This window comes from Heloderma suspectum, chromosome 7 (assembly GCF_057233095.1).
Source record: "Heloderma suspectum isolate Gila_16-S chromosome 7, 16-S_ref, whole genome shotgun sequence".
Lineage (NCBI taxonomy): Eukaryota > Metazoa > Chordata > Lepidosauria > Squamata > Helodermatidae > Heloderma > Heloderma suspectum.
The window spans coordinates 56620722-56633231 of record NC_139464.1 but is presented as its reverse complement, the minus strand read 5'-3'; the positions used below and the strand labels follow the sequence as shown (position 1 = coordinate 56633231).

The 12510-nt window shown below is 44.8% G+C and overlaps 1 long non-coding RNA gene across 1 annotated transcript in view; it reads left to right on the top strand.

The window, feature by feature from the left end:
* Positions 1–8307, top strand: part of LOC146339832 (uncharacterized) — a 58944-nt gene extending 50637 nt beyond the window's left edge. Inside the window, exons 3-5 of the long non-coding RNA XR_014784388.1 lie at positions 2761–2994; positions 4312–4526; positions 6872–8307. This is a non-coding gene — a long non-coding RNA (uncharacterized LOC146339832). The remainder of the gene's footprint in view (positions 1–2760; positions 2995–4311; positions 4527–6871) is intronic.
* The last annotated feature ends 4203 nt before the right edge of the window (positions 8308–12510 follow it).

The following is a 12510-nucleotide window of genomic DNA, read 5'->3' as shown; positions in this document are numbered from 1 at the left end:
ATCACGGGTGACTTTGAAAAAAATAATGCGTATGTAAATGGCGGCGCCCATGGGGCGCCGCCATTTGAGTTCCTTAGTTTGGCAAGTCTAGTCTACGTAAAGATTTACGTAGACTACGGCGAAAATAAGGGAACGCTATTTGTGTTGCTCTTATTTTCGCTGTAGTCTACTTCCCAAAGTCACCCATGATAGGCTACGTGACGATTTACATAGCCTATCATGGGTGTGTGTGTGTGTGTTTTTTCACTTTCCTTTTTTATTTTGCAATGGCGGCGGCGGCAGCTGGTCAGAAGACCGGCCGCCGCCACCACCCCTGCTGAAACGCCGCCGGGACCTGCCGCCGAGAGGGACATTCACACGAGGTAAGTCCCATCCCGGGGGGGGGGTGGGGGGCCGGCGGAGAATTTCACCAACAATTTCGGGGGGCCGAATGCGTTGGCTTTCGGCCTCCCGGAGATTCGTGGAGAAATTCTCTGCCATCCCTAGCTGTAAAAGGAGCAGATGTGATTGAGCAAATATAGCAATGAAGTTGCAAGCCAGGTGAAGCTGATAGCATGGAAACACACCCCAGGTTTAACATAACTGGGCAGATCTGAACTGTGTATGGGAGCCCTGAGGCTTTGGGGGCCTGAAAGAGCACCTGAACCTATCGCCTTAAGGAGCATTCAGATGGAGGAGTTTGTGAATGCTAGGAGAACTGAATTAATGCAGGAGTATGTGTTTGAAGGGAGGCAGGGGGTACAGAAGTAGGCAGGCTGGGTGCGCATGGCCATGACACACGCATGTTCACACATTCACACACACATTCTCTTTCACTATATACACACACACACACACCTGCCTACACACACACACATCAGGGATCAGGATTTCTGTTAGCAGTAGGAAAACAGCCATCTTGATCAGGATTGCTAGGGGGTAGATTAAACTCCCCCCCACTGCCCACACACACACTCATCAATCCTGTTCCCCAACCAGGTGTTTGGAAGGTTGTCAGAAGCTCAGTTTTGTTGGGAAACTGGGCCCATGGGGATGACTCTGCTAACATACCCTGCATGGTGGTGTCAACAGTGGCAGGAGATTGGGGGGCAGAGCAACTGTAGTGGGCTGCACAGGTGGCCCCCAAGGGCTGCACGCAGCCTGCAGGCCATGGATCAACCACCCCTGAATCAGTGCAATACTGCACCAAATGTCTGAGATTTTTTGTTGTTACCAAAGTTGCCAACTTGGGTGATGTGAAAATGTTCATGAAAAAATTCTCCTCTCGACTCTTTCACTTTGGGGGCAGGCCGAGGGGTGGCGGTGGTGGCGGTGGCTGTTCACAGCCATTGTTCCCCTGATTTGCTGCATCTGAATGAGTCTGTCGTTTCTCCTTCTTGCGTTGCTTTTAGTGGGGTGTGCATTTGGCTGCCCACCCCAATGTGAGGAAAGATAGCCCACCTACCTCTCCTTTAGCAATAGGGATGTATCCCCCTTTTTTCCCCTTCCCATATGGGGATCAGTTAAGAACAGTGTACCCTCTCACCCACAGATGCAAATCATTGCTGGAAAGGGAGCTGTTTTTCAGGGGTCCATAAAAAATAGATGTTACATGTTTTGGTTAAACATTTTGGTTCAACCACTAAGGGTGCAATCCTATGCATGTTTAGACACACAAAAAAGCCCTACAATTCCCAGCATGCCCAGCCAGCCATTCTGGGAATTGTAGGACTTTTTTTTTCTGTCTAAGCATGCATAGGATTTCACCCTAAACTGGTGTGCCTGGGGCTGTGGCAATCTCCATTCTGATTGCTTTTAGGCCGAACAGGCCAGCAATATGAGAAATGGTGAATGGTAATGTCTTTTTTTGCAAAGCAAGCAGTAGATTTTTTTGGGGGGAAAAGCACCAGATCTTGAGTTACCCAGCTGCCATCCGGAAGCATCCTTAAAGCTAAAGGAATCTAATATATGCTTAATTCATCCTTAAAACAGCAGCAAGGACCTTGAAATAATTAAAGGTTCTGGTTATGAGGGTTTTTTTCCCAACAGCTTTTAACTAACACCAACTTCTGCATCTGCTTTGTATGCCCAGGTTAGTACATCTTTTCTCCTTATCTTATTTACTGCCCTAGCATTACTGCTGGTAAATCTGACTTTGGCAAGTGCTGATGCCATGGCTCCAAATTTGATTTATTCTTTTGGTGGGAGTTGGATTAAAATGAGAGATTGACTTGAGCCTTTGGTCACTACTATAAATCTGTCATACAGAGGTTGCTGGATACACCCCACATAGGAACATGTTGGATCTCCTTTCCATTTGTGCAGATGGCATTAGGACATTAACTGGATATGCATGCTGTGAATTAGATATGCGTACTCTTTAGACCTGACAACTTTATCCTTCCACTGTGCTCCACAAAGGGGGAAATTGACTGATATTCCATTAAATGTAGGGATAAGCCAGCTGCTGCCCTGTAGATGTTTTGGACTAAAACTCCCATCTGCCCCAGCCAGCATGGTCAATGGTTGTGGATGATGGGAATTGTAGTCCAAAACATCTGGAGAGCGCCAGCTTGCTTACCCCTCTAATATAGGCTTATGCAGGATATTTGGTGGTGGTGGTGGTTATTATTATTATTATTATTATTATTCATTGTAAAAATGAATTCTAGAGGATTCTGACTGGTGGTTAATAACTGAAGGAGAGTTTTCACAGTGACTCTGATTCTGTGTAAATAAATTCAGCCTATCTCAGGTAATCTTTTTTCTTTTTTTTTCCAGGGGCCTCTTAGGAAATTCTCATCATTTGATGGATAGTAACCTGATTGTTTAAGAGAATACAGAGGCCCTGTTACAATTACTGTAGTTTTTTCCAGTATTCTACAGGAAATTGCTGGGACTGATGTTCAGGCTCCTCTCTTGGTTTTCTGACCTGTAATATGGAGCAGCTTATCCATTTCTTTGTTGGAGTAGCCAGATGAGGTTACCTCTATTGCAGTTTCCGCTATTGCACAGGTCAGTAATGTAGTGTCCATGGGTGCACTAGCATCCACCAGGATCCCCAAATGTGCCTGCCAGCCCCTGCCCCATGCTCCCTCTACCCCCCACACCACTGCTTTTTCAGCCTACCTCAAATTTCCTTTCTTCCTCCTCCCCTGCTTTCTCCACCACCATGAATTTCACCTACCGCTTTGTTCACCTCAACAGCAAAGAAGCAAGAATTCAGCTGTGTGTGTGTGTGGGGGGGAAATCCCAAGCAGGGGAGGAGGAGAGTGGTGGTAGGCAGAAAAATGGAGCCGGGGGGGGGGGAGAAAAGAAAGAGGGAAGCAATGTGTGTGTGTGTCCAGGGCGGGGGAGGAAATTCTGAGCAGGGGGAAGGGGAGGAGAAGAAGGAAGGAAATCCAGGGAAGAAAGGCAAGAAAAGAAGGACTCCAGGAAGGGGGTCAAGAAAGAGGAAATCCAAGGAGGAGGGGGCAAGTGAGACTCCTGGGGGAAAATGACACATGCACTCACAGGCACCCACAGGCCTGAAAAGGTTCCCTACCCCAGCTCTACGGGATAGGAAGCACTCGTGGTCTCTGTATCAGGACAATGTTCTGTTCCACTTCCTGCATGTGCGTTTGTCTGATGTATTTCCCAATGTATTTAACTCCTCCCTTTTCTTTTGTACTTTGGGACCTTAAAGGGGCATAATTAAGAGCTGTCTCAGGGTGTTTCTACATTAAGCAAACACCCCACAAAAATCCACATCCTTTCGAGGGCTTCCTGCTTTCGGTTTCTTTGTGGGATTAGGGATGGCAGAGAATTCTGCCACGGATCTCAGGGAGGCCGAATGCCAGTGCATTCGGCCCCCCGAAATCTGTGGTGGAACGGCCTGCCCCCCGCGCCGCCCCCCCACGGATCACCCCGGGACGAGACTTACCTGGGGTGAATCTTCCGGGAGGCGGCGGCTGCGGCTTCGGTGGCAGTGGCGGCGGCTGGTCTTCCGACCGGCTGCTGCTGCCGCCGCCATTTGCAGTTTGTTTTTTTTTACACACACGTGATAGGCTACATAAGTTTTTACGTAGCCTAAAATGACTGGGTTAAAAAAAAAAAAAGGTGTACGCAAATGGCGGCTATGGCCACCACCATTTGCATTCCTTATTTGGGGCCGACTTAGTCTACGTAAATAATTACGTAGACTAAGACGGCGAAAATAAGGGGAACGTAAATAGTGTCCACTACGCTATTTGCGTTCCCCTTATTTTCACTGTCTTAATCTACGTAATTATTTATGTAGATTAAGATGTCAAAAATAAGGAACACAAATGTGTATGCGTTTTTTTTCCCCAGAGCCCTCCGCGGCCGGAAATCCGGCTGGGCCTGGCCAGCTGCTCTGCGGAGCTGCTGCGGAGCACAGCCGGCCACAGAGGATTCCGGAGGGGAGAAACGGAGCACCTCCCCCCGTCCAGGATTCCAGAGGGAGGAACAGAGTGCCTCCTCCCGTCCAGGATTCCGGGGGGAGGGACGGAATGCCTCCCCCTACCATAAACATAATCTGTGAACAGGTAAGTGATTTTCGTATATCCCTATGCGGGATTAGGAAGGGCTCCTTTACATGGCAGACACTGGTTTGAACTGAGGGAGTGCCTCCCTCCCTCCCTGGCATGTGTGCAAAGGAGGGGGGTGTTCTTATTTCCATAGCTTAACTCCTGCTGTACTCTTTTCTCACAACTGCCAGGAAACCTCTAACTTACTTCTGAGTAGACATAAAATGTAAGATTGTGCTGTAAGTCTGCAACCCTTGGCACACTTACTTGGGAGTAAGCCCCACTGAACTTAATGGGATGCTCTGAATCAACAGAGGACGTTGCTTATGAGCTTGGTGGGGTAGGGAATCAGATGTGTCTCCCTTTGTTGCAGGGAGGCATTTTACCCTCTTCTCCCTCCAACTGAGAAATGTGCTGAAGCATTTACATGGCAGACACCTCTGCCATGTAATCGAGGAAAGTCCTTCCTCAGCAAGACTTGAGCAGAGACAGGAGTTGCAATTGGCGGGCGATTCTTGCCCTCATGCCTGTCAAATCTGCTCCTGCACACCCCACTCCCATCCTCAATGCCTTCATCATCCTGACCACGCACACCCCCAGCAACTGAAAACAAAAGCCCACAGCAGGCAGGCAGAGTGTTTTCTTCCACTATTGGAGAATTTCACGGGGAGGTTACGCTGGTCCTGTTCCTTGAGCTGGAAAAAATACCATATTTATTGCATTTGGGGAAAACACGGGATAGGCTAGGGGAAATTGTGGGAGACACCCTGGAGGGTAACAGCATCTTCTAAAGAGCCTGCAAACTTCCGTGAGAGAGCCATCTCAATAGCAGGATAAAAGCTCCATGTGATGAACCCCTTATTCCATGTGTTTGCTATCTGACCGTGAAGGGCAACAGTCTAAAAGGCAGGGCTTAGGGAAAGCTGATGTTCCAATTCTGCCAAATCCTCCCAGTGGAACTCTGCCATTTCAATCATAGATTTTTTTTATTTTTTAAACTATTTTAAAATCTGGCCAATCCTGTGGGTACAATCCAGCCAAAGTTAGACGCTTGTATGTCCCAGTGGGAAAGATTTGAACATGTTCTTAGCTCTGCCATTGTGAATCCAAGGGGCTTACAAATGCTTAACAATGGCTAGATTGTGCCCTTTATATTCATGGATATACTTCTTGGTGTTTGTGGGGGGGCGGGTGTCTGGAAGAGAGAGAGAGACCTGCTGTTTCTGGAAACACGCCTATTTCAGTTTTTAGTTGGATGGTAGTAGGCAGTAATAGAGCAGGTAAACTGGTGCCTGGAATCAGTAATGGCCTGGAAAAGAGCTAACAAACTGAAATCCAAGCCACACAAGAAAGATGTACTGCTGGTGGGTGGTTCATCTGTCCTGAGAGGCGAGGTTCAGCATGTTCTAAATGGGGTTGCAATCCCTGAAAAAGGACACACTTTGCAGTGTCCTGGTGCTATTAGATCCAGCTTTCTCTCAGGAGGCGCAACTGGTTTCTATGGCATGGAACACCTTTTGCCAGACTGCTATGGCCTCTTCTGGACAGAGATAGCCTGGCCACTGATATCCATGCTATGGTAACAACTAGTTTGGATTCCTGTATGCATTCGATGTGGGGCTGCCCTTGAAGTCTGTTCAGAAACTACAACTGGTTCAAAATACAGCAGCTTGCTTACTGACTGACTGGGGCCAGGTGAATGGAACATATTACTCCCGTTTTAAAACAGATGCACTGGCTCACATCATGTTTCTTGGCCCAATTCAAACTGACAGCACTGCTTAGGCTGATATTAAAACTGCTTAGGACCCAGGTAGGGATGTCAGAGAAATCCACAACATATTCAAATGAGAGAGGATTTCTGTTAATTTGACCTGTGAATTTCACAATTGACTGGCTTTTTCTGAGTCAGGTGGATTCTGCAGACTTGTGAAACTTTTTTTTACATTTGGGGAATTTGCGCAAGTGCACTTAGCACAAGTGCGCATTTGCAAACAAATGAAATTTGCATACAAAAAAATCTGATTAAATCAATGAGTGGACAACGGAACGAAAGATGCCTGACAATCCACAAGACATGGACGGAATGGATTTAACAAAATCCATATACCCCTCGACCCAATTACTTCAGGGGACCACTTCATTCTGCATGAACCTGCCCATGATTTAAGAGGAGCTTCAGAGGCCCTTCTCCAAGTTCCACCACCACTGGATGTAAACCAACACAGAACCAGAGACAGGGCCTTCTCTGTGGTTTTGCCCCAGCTTTGGCCCTCAGAAAACACATAGCCTAGCACATAGTCTGTGGTCTTTTTGGCACCAGGAAATGTTTATATCTCTGTTGTTGTTGTTTATTCGTTCAGTCTCTTCCAACTCTGTGACTTCATGGACCAGCCCATGCCAGAGCTTCCTGTTGGCCGTCGCCACCCCCAGCTCCTCCAACGTCAAGTCCGTCACCTCCAGAATATCTTTTATCTAGTTATGTTGCTCTTGCATTTTGCTATAAATTCTTTACTCATTTTCTTTTACTTTTGATTTATTTTTTTAAATATTCAAATAAATAAAGATATTTGGACCTGTAAAACATCACACACATTTTCTTGATGGCTGTTTTGTAACTCCTGCCATTAAAAGATCATACAAAGGTTACACAATCATTTTAAATGTCAGTTTTGATCTTATCCTTTAATTAGGACACTTTTAGCATTTTGAAAAGTAACAAATAGGGAAAATTCTAATAGTGTTTCCTAAAATGTTTGCAAAGACTCTTTAACACAATTAGTGGTTTTGAAATCTGAGTTAAAATCTGAAGTGAAACTAAAATTAGGATTGTAGAGATTTACTGTGGAAGTATTGTAGTGGATAGCCAAGAGCCTCTGTTTGAAGGGATAGCTTAAGGAAGATATACCGCTGTGTTCTCTTGATCTATTAATATGTTTTGAACCAGGGGTAGGCAAGTGGTGCCCACAGGCATCAGTGGAATCCTGGAAACCTTTCTTGGCACCCACCAAGGTATCTTAACCCTCCTATTAAAAAAAAAATGACTACATTTTCTTACTGGTAGCTGGGATTACTGTGAAATAGGTTTCTGTTGGTTCAAATGAGTTATTTAGTGTGTTGGGGCTCAGTCTCCACCTCTGCCTTGTACTCAAACTTTTGGGCAGGTAACTAGTCCTTTGCCACACCTCCCATGGCAGCCATTTTGTGGTGGTTCCCAAGGCAGTTTGTCAAATTGACAAAGATTGCCTACCCCTATTTTAAAACTATGCATTCACATGACCTACTGGCAACCCATCTAGTAATAAATAAATTTAACAGGCAAGGTTTTGATGTATTAACCAACTTATGATGGAAATTTCAGATGACTTGGCTAGCACATGATGGGTTGGATCTAGACAGCTTTCATTTTTTAAAGCTAGTCTCTAGTCCTTGTAGCACCTGAAACATGAGGCAAAATGCATAGCCCCTATTCTGCCCATTCGTTTTGAAAGCAAAAATAGCCTGCTCCATTTTCCAGGGTTTTAAGCCAATGAATGAAGTCATAGCAATGTTTGACACAGCCACAGTCTGAAGAAGGAAGTTCCTGGATCATTATAAAGCCTTGGAGGGCAGAGGGGTTTCCCTGGTGGGAAGTGATTGGTGCCTCAAAAAATCTGTTCAGAAATCCAGGATTTCAGTGTAGCTCAGATTGAATAGCATTGTGTCTACCAAAAAAGAAAATTTAGGAGCAAAGACAGGAGTTCATTATCTTTCTAAGTCAGGTCTTATCAATATTTTTTTCTGAGTTTGTACACATTTAAATTGTACACATTAAAAAATTACCCCGACAATGCATGCAGATAAAGTTAATCAAAAATATATCTACATTGCAGGAGTCAGAGCTGTGGCTGAAATTGTGTAGGTTACAGCAGCCCTTCAAAGTTGTAGTTATTCCCATTTTATTGGCGGGGAGTGGGGGCGGTTAGAGTAGTGTATGACAACTCTGCAGTGTAGTTGAGTGTTATCCAGTCTATTGGTTATTTTCACCAACACGACGGCTAACCAGTGTGTTGGCTATTTTAGGGAAATTCAGGGGCAGGGAGTGAAGTTGACCGATGCAGCAGTACAATTTATCTAGGGGGAGTTGTTAGGATGTATGTATGTATGTGTACATAGCTTTAAGGGCTCATACAAGTTTTGGTTCATGCAGGCCTGGGTGGAGCTTCTCCCTATCTCTTTTAATGCAGGCTTTGTTGGGCCTGAGACAGTGTACCAGGCAGCTCCTAAGAAGTTAGTGTTTTCTCATGTATTGCAGTAGTAAAGAACCCTGTTGTGAAGATGCCTGAATCTATTATGTGTTGCCTACAGAGCATGGCTACTTTGGGTTCTTTTCATGTACACAAAATGGGTAACCACACACAAAATGTGCAGTTCCAGGGGAAAAAAAATCCAGTTCCAAAAGAACATTCCTTCAGTTCAAAACCCAAGCAATGCAAACATTGTATTACATTGATGTAAACAGTGGCTGACAACAATGTGAAAAGTAAGGTGAGTAGTCCAGGCTCATGTAGAAACCTAAACCCTGATCAAGCATACTCATTTTTCCACCTCCTGCCAAAGACACTCTTAACAGATTCCAGCTAGAGTGTTCATTAATGCTCTCAAGATTAAAGAAATCAATCTAGAACAACTCATGTGAAGTTGTAAATGTTATGATAAGGAAAGTGATTCCATAAAATATCCAATATGACATTTTTAAGACTGCTGTTCTGTGTTTATGCGTCTGTTTTCCCCCTCTTGTTCTTAGGTTGTTTTTTTTTCAATATCCCTCACTCCAAACACTGTTTAGTTGGAGTTCCTGTGTGAAAATGTGTCTAAAATACTCTCCTGCATTGGAGCTGTCAAATTTCCAGGATTTCTGCCATTCTGGGTAGGCTTCTAAATTTCATGGAATATGACTGAGCAACAAAGCACTGCAGATACACAAGGAAAATTCATGCATTATGCGTGTTATGCATGAGAATTGTAATGATACCATGTGCAGCTTTGCTCCCCTGAAAAATTCCTGCAGATGTCCATGTTCCTTCCATTTGCAGAAAGGACTCCAATCCAGTGGAGGACCATGCAAGAAAAAGAGGGGAAGGCAATTTTCACCATTTCCCCCTTCCCATTGCAGCACCCTGTGCCCCTGCAAAGCTGCTCCAGAGGATTAGGGGACCCTCTAGAACAGCATGGGAGGTAGCATTGGGGGCTGCAGGGGGAAAGAAGACTCAACAAAAATTGCCTCTCCCCTCCCACCTCCTCCAAAGAACATCCTGTAAGCAGAACTGTGCTCATAAGAAGTCTGGATCACACCACCACATACACCTATTAATTCTAATAACCATGTGAAAACATGGTTATATGAATTTTCCCCCAACATCTGTTACTGGGAGCACAGCTTGTTCTTGAAAAAAATATAATTGTGAGGAAATATTATTTTTAGCATTAGTCTGCATCTGTTTACTTCTATTAAGCTACTGCAGTAGTACAGTGACTGGGGCTGCAATCCTATGCACATTTTCCTAGGATTAAGCCCCTTTGAACTCAATGTGACTTACTTCTGAGTACACATGCAAAGGGTTGTGCTGTTACAATGCAATTCTATATGTGCCTACTCAGAATTAAGCCCCACTGCATGCAGTGGGGTTTATTCTCATATAAGTGTGTCTGGGATTGCAGCCTTAGAGAAAAAAACTCACAAGTGTGGAGTTCCTGCTTCAAATTCAGCTCACCATGAACTCAGTGAGAGGTCTTATTACTGTCTCGCAGACTCATTTAACCTCATCTGTAATATGGGGACAGTAATAATGACTTTGCCAAAGTCTGCCTAAGGCTTAGGAGTGGTTATAGGGCAAGTGAAGGGGGTTCCATCTGAAGAGGAGTCTCAGAAGCATCACTGGACATGCTGAAGCTTTACTGCGCAACCCGCTGGATTCCAGCCATTATCTCAAATAACTGTGCTGCAACAAATGTCATATAATTTCCATCACAATATAGGATCCACTGCTGTTTTCATATTATAATGTGATGTGATGTATTTTTGAGCGCCGGCTCATAACCGTTAGGTAAATGCAACTATGGATTTATGTGTGCAGTGTTGACATTTGCGGTTTCATGCAAGGACTGTTAATGCCGCAGAGTGCACATAATACAAATTAAACATGCAATATATTTATTAAAAATGGAATGGCAATTTGGGGTCTAATAATAATCACACTTGTAACAGGCTCAGTGGAAGTCGTGCTGGCAGTTGGACAATCCTCTGTCAAAATTGCTACTCCCTGCCGATAGCACTGCTGTTGCCGCAAATTGGTCTGGAGAAAAGGAAGTGCCTTTGTAATTTGGGGTTTCAAAACAGACCTCAATGGGCTCATTGTATTAACCAGTGTTCAGAACACATAATATGTAGTGCAAAGGCTGGGACATTTTAATACTTTTGGACGTGCTCCTTCACTAGCCTCTCCCGAAATGTGGCATGATTGCTATAATAAATCTTGTAGTTTGGCGACAATCCAGTATCATCAATGATTTCTTGTGAAATCCACTAACACTCATAAAATTATTTTTTTTTTAATAAGACCGGAATCTTCCTCCTTGACTTGCATCTCCCACCCACAATCACAAAGCACATTAAAATGTGTTGGTTGACTATCCTGCTTTTCAGCCAAAAGTGGGCTCTCCGAGTGGCTTGCAGCAATTAAAATTCAAGAACCAAACGTAAAGTAATACTGTCTTGGACATTGCAATATATCAAAGGCCATAACAAAAATACAAATGTTGCTGAAAAACATGGGGACATTTATAAACCGAAGAATACAATAGAATATGTAAAAATTGTGACAAAGTACACCAAAATACCATACAATTACCAAACATTACATTGGGCTGGATCCAAGATCTGCCTGCCATGAGAGGAAGGGCTTCATGTGTGAAAGACCCCTCTACCCAATTTAGGGGGATCCCCAACACACCACAGCTCACCTTATTCAGCATGGTGTCCTGGCTCTCTGGGCCTGGTTCTGGTAATCACACATAGTTTAGCATCTCCCAGAGGTGTCCAAGGAGATTGCCTCTGTTGTGGGTGATATTCCAGGATGCCCTCCCATATTATCTGGCTCTGAGGAAGGACCCCTCCCCTTTGAACCAGGCATTTGTGTCTGTCCTGCTCCCTGAAGAGCCACACTAGCTGCTTTCTCTGACCAACATGGCTCTCCAGAGAATCTGTCTGCCCTCTGGCTCACTCTGAGGTGGTCCTCAGAGCAAAACAGAGGCCAGATTGCTGCTCCGAAGAGCCCCACTGGCCCCGCACTCCTGCTGCTGCAAATGCCACAGCAGGAGAGTGGCCGGTGGGTCTCTCACTGTAGTGCCATTACTGCAGCAAGGCAATCCTGGAGGAGGGGGTGCTATGCATGCAATTCATCACTCCTCCCACACCATGGCCTGAGGTGGGGGATTCACCTGGCCTCATGAGAGTGCCAGCCCTGGCTGTCCTCCATGCTGTTGTCATTAAGGAGCCACTTTAAGACATATTTATATGTACAAGCTTTTGGGCTTTGAGCAAATGTTTTATTTGTTTTCTGGTGTTGTCGTGATGGTTTTATTGTACTTTATTGTGTATTTGTAGTTTTAGAGTTCTAATTTTAACAGTGTTCATGTGTTGTATTGTTTGTATATGGGTTGTTAGGCTGTCCTGGGCTCCTTGCAAGGAAGGGCAGGATATAAACATTAGGGATGTCCGCCATTTGTAAATCTGGCCTTTTGGGGGCCCGACGTGTTCCCGCTGCCCAGCTGGCTTGGCTTGCATTTGTGAACCAAGCTGTGGGTTTCCCCCCAAATCCAAGAACTTTCTTTGTGTGCGTGTTTTTTTAAAATAGAAATTTGCGTAAGTGCAGCTGCAATTTGCATAATTTCTAGCTGTAATTTGCACAAATTACAGCCATGCTTTTCATGATTTGTGCACATTGCAGCTGCAATGTGCACA